The sequence below is a fragment of the Eurosta solidaginis genome, unplaced genomic scaffold, assembly GCF_040869045.1.
Source record: "Eurosta solidaginis isolate ZX-2024a unplaced genomic scaffold, ASM4086904v1 ctg00001093.1, whole genome shotgun sequence".
Taxonomy (NCBI): Eukaryota; Metazoa; Arthropoda; class Insecta; order Diptera; family Tephritidae; genus Eurosta; species Eurosta solidaginis.
Genome location: NW_027136996.1, coordinates 33888 through 39007, shown reverse-complemented (window position 1 = coordinate 39007; position 5120 = coordinate 33888).

The window sequence follows — 5120 nt, the reverse complement described above, 5'->3', positions numbered from 1 at the left end:
AACACGATAACTTGAGTAAATTTTGAGGTATCTTGATGAAATTTGGTACGTAGGTTCCTGAGCACTCATCTCAGATCGCTATTTAAAATGAACGATATCGGACTATAACCACGCCCACTTTTACGATATCGAAAATTTCGAAAAACGGAAAAAGTGCGATAACTCATTACAAAAGACAGATAAAGCGACGAAACTTGGTAGATGGGTTGACGTTATAACGCAGAATAGAAGATTAGTAAGATTTTGGACAATGGGCGTGGCACCGCCCACTTTTACAAGAAGGTAATTTAAAAGTTTTGCAAGCTGTAATTTGGCAGTCGTTGAAGATATCATGATGAAATTTGGCAGGAACGTTACTACTATTACTCTATATGTGCCAAATAAAAATTAGCAAAACTGGATGAAGAACACGCCCACTTTTTAAAAAAAAATTTTTTTAAATTCAAATTTTAACAAAAAATTTAATATCTTTACTGTATATAAGTAAATTAAGTCAAAATTCAACTCCAGTAATGATATGATGCAACAAAATACAAAAATAAAAGAACATTTCAAAATGGGCGTGGCTCCGCCCATTTTCATTTAGTTTGTCTAGAATACTTTTATTGCCATAATTCGAACAAAAATTTACCAATCCTTCTCAAATTTGGTAGCAGCATAGATTCTATGACGGTAACTGTTCTCTGTGAAAATGGGCGAAATCGGTGGAAGCCACGCCCAGTTTTTATACACAGTCCACCGTCTGTCCTTCCGCTCGGCCATTAACACAATAACTTGAGCAAAATCCGATATATCTTTACTAAACTTAGCCCACGTACTTACCTGAGCTCACTTTTTCTTGGTATAAAAAATGGGCGAAATCTGACCATAACCACGCCCACTTTATCGATATCGAAAATTACGAAAAATGAAAAAAATGCCATAATTCTATACCAAATACGAAAAAAGTGATGAAACATGGTAACTGGATTGGTTTATTGACGCAAAATATAACTTTGGAAAAAACTTTGTAAAATGGGTGTGACACCTACCATATTAAGTAGAAGAAAATGAAAAAGTTCTACAAGGCGAAATCAACAGCCCTTGGAATCTTGGCAGGAATACTGTTAGTGGTATTGCATATATAAATAAATTAGCAGTACCCGACAGATGATTTTCTGGATCACCTGGTCCACATTTTGGTCGATATCGCGAGAACGCCTTCACATATACATCTAAGGGCCGCTTTTAAAACCCTCATTAATACCTTTAATTTGATATCCATATCGTACAAAAACATACCAGAGTCACCCCTGTCCCACCCTAATGGCGATATCTCGAAAAGGCGTCCACCTATAGACCTAATGCCCCCTCCCTCTTAAAATGCTCAGTAACACCTTTCGTTTGATACCCATATCGTACAAACATTCTAGAGTCACCCCTGGCCCACCCTAATTGCGATATCTCGAAAAGGCGTCCGCCTATAGACCTAGTGTCCACTCCCTCTTAAAATGCTCAGTAACACCTTTCGTTTGATACCCATATCGTACAAACATTCTAGAGTCACCCCTGGCCCACCCTAATGGCGATATCTCGAAAAGGCGTCCACCTATAGACCTAATGCCCACTCCCTCTTAAAATGCTCAGTAACAGCTTTCGTTTGATACCCATATCGTACAAACATTCTAGAGTCACACCTGGCCCACCCTAATGGCGATATTTCGAAAAGGCGTCCACCTATAGAACTAAGGATTACTCCCTTTTAAAATACTCATTACCACCTTTCATTTGATACCCATATCGTACAAACACATTCTAGAGTCACCCTGGCCCACCCTAATGGCGATATCTCGAAAAGGCGTCCACCTATAGACCTAATGTCCACTCCCTCTTAAAATGCTCAGTAACACCTTTCGTTTGATACCCATATCGTACAAACATTCTAGAGTCACCCCTGGCCCACCCTAATGACGATATCTCGAAAAGGCGTCCACCTATAGACCTAATGTCCACTCCCTCTTAAAATGCTCAGTATCACCTTTCGTTTGATACCCATATCGTACAAACATTCTAGAGTCACCCCTGTCCCACCCTAATGGCGATATCTCGAAAAGGCGTCCACCTATAGACCTAATGCCCACTCCCTCTTAAAATGCTCAGTAACACCTTTCGTTTGATACCCATATCGTACAAACATTCTAGAGTCACACCTGGCCCACCCTAATGGCGATATCTCGAAAAGGCGTCCACCTATAGAACTAAGGATTACTCCCTTTTAAAATACTCATTACCACCTTTCATTTGATACCCATATCGTACAAACACATTCTAGAGTCACCCTGGCCCACCCTAATGGCGATATCTCGAAAAGGCGTCCACCTATAGACCTAATGTCCACTCCCTCTTAAAATGCTCAGTATCACCTTTCGTTTGATACCCATATCGTACAAACATTCTAGAGTCACCCCTGTCCCACCCTAATGGCGATATCTCGAAAAGGCGTCCACCTATAGACCTAATGCCCACTCCCTCTTAAAATGCTCAGTAACACCTTTCGTTTGATACCCATATCGTACAAACATTCTAGAGTCACCCCTGGCCCACCCTAATGGCGATATCTAAAGGCGTCCACCTATAGACCTAATGTCCACTCCCTCTTAAAATGCTCAGTATCACCTTTCGTTTGATACCCATATCGTACAAACATTCTAGAGTCACCCCTGTCCCACCCTAATGGCGATATCTCGAAAAGGCGTCCACCTATAGACCTAATGCCCACTCCCTCTAAAATGCTCAGTAACACCTTTCGTTTGATACCCATATCGTACAAACATTCTAGAGTCACACCTGGCCCACCCTAATGGCGATATTTCGAAAAGGCGTCCACCTATAGAACTAAGGATTACTCCCTTTTAAAATACTCATTACCACCTTTCATTTGATACCCATATCGTACAAACACATTCTAGAGTCACCCTGGCCCACCCTAATGGCGATATCTCGAAAAGGCGTCCACCTGTAGACCTAATGCCCACTCCCTCTTAAAATGCTCAGTAAAACGTTTCGTTTGATACCCATACCGTACAAACATTCTAGAGTCACCCTTGGTCCAGCTTTATGGCGATATCTCGAAAAGGCGTCCACCTATAGAACTAAGGATTACTCCCTTTTAAAATACTCTTTACCACCTTTCATTTGATACCCATATCGTACAAACACATTCTAGAGTCACCCTGGCCCACCCTAATGGCGATATCTCGAAAAGGCGTCCACCTATAGACCTAATGCCCACTCCCTCTTAAAATGCTCAGTAACACCTTTCGTTTGATACCCATATCGTACAAACATTCTAGAGTCACCCTTGGTCCACCTTTATGGCGATATCTCGAAAAGGCGTCCACCTATAGAACTAAGGATTACTCCCTTTTAAAATACTCCTTACCACCTTTCATTTGATACCCATATCGTACAAACACATTCTAGAGTCACCCCTGGCCCACCCTAATGGCGATATCTCGAAAAGGCGTCCACCTATAGACCTAATGCCCACTCCCTCTTAAAATGCTCAGTAACACCTTTCGTTTGATACCCATATCGTACAAACATTCTAGAGTCACCCTTGGCCCACCCTAATGGCGATATCTCGAAAGGGCGTCCACCTATAGACCTAATGCCCACTCCCTCTTAAAATGCTCAGTAACACCTTTCGTTTGATGCACATATCGTACAAACACATTCTAGAGTCACCCCTGGCCCACCCTAATGACGATATCTCGAAAAGGCGTCCACCTATAGACCTCATGCCCACTCCCTCTTAAAATGCTCAGTAACACCTTTCGTTTGATACCCATACCGTACAAACATTCTAGAGTCACCCCTGGCCCACCCTAATGGCGATATCTCGAAAAGGCGTCCACCTATAGACCTAATGCCCACTCCCTCTTAAAATGCTCAGTAACACCTTTCATTTGATTCCCATATCGTACAAACACATTCTAGAGACACCCCTGGTCCACCTTTATGGCGATATCTCGAAACGGCGTCCACCTATGGAACTAAGGATCACTCCTTTTCAAAATACTCATTAACAGCTTTCATTTGATACCCATATCGTACAAACACATTATAGAATCACCCCTGGTCCACCTAAATGGGGACATCTCGAAAAGGCGTCCACCGATAGACCTAAGGCCCACTCCCTCTTAAAATGCTCAGTAACACCTTTCATTTGATACCCATATCGTACAAACAAATTCTAGAGTCAGCCCTGGTCTACCTTTATGGCGATATCCCTAAATGGCGTTCATCCATAGAACTATGGCCTACTCTCTCTTAAAATACTCTTTAATACCTTTCATTTGATACACATGTTATACAACCACATTCCAGCGTTACCCCAGATTGATTTTCCTTATTTTGTCTCCATAGCTCTCAACTGAGTATGTTATGTTCGGTTGCACCCGAACTTAGCCTTCCTTACTTGTTTTACACTGTGTTAGGAAATGCACATAACAGAGACGCGAGTATGTAGACAATAGAAATTTGTATATGTAAATAAAATAAATGTAAGGCGCGATAACCTCCGAATAGATCTAAGGCCGAGCTTCTCTTTTAATATGCGTCGTGCTCCTCTTGATTTTCTCTACAAATTGGCCGGACGGGACCTACTTGATCCGTACGGCATCTGCAGGCAGATGAGTTTTCACTGAGAGCTTTTCATGGCAGAAATACCCTCGGAGCGCTTGCCAAACACTGCCGAGGGGCGAACCCGCTTAGAAAAATTTCCTTCTAATTGAAAAACCTTATTTCTAAAATTTTGATGTTGCTTTGCCCGGGATGGGAACCCAGGGCATAAGGTGTGGTAGGCGGAGCACGCTACGATCACGCCACGATGACCGCCAATTTGTATATGTATCTTAGAAAAAAGGGCGGACCTAAATCTATTGCGAAACTGTCGCTTTGCGTGATTGTCTCTCATTTTTTCTGTAGGGTATATACAATGTTACCCGAACTTAGGCTACTTTCTGTTTTTGTTTTGTTATTTGGAATGGTATAATGTGTTTTGTGTGTGTGTGGAAATTTCGCTGAAAAAATCGGCATAGATTGCAAGTATAAAAGGTGTGAAAAATTTTAATATCACA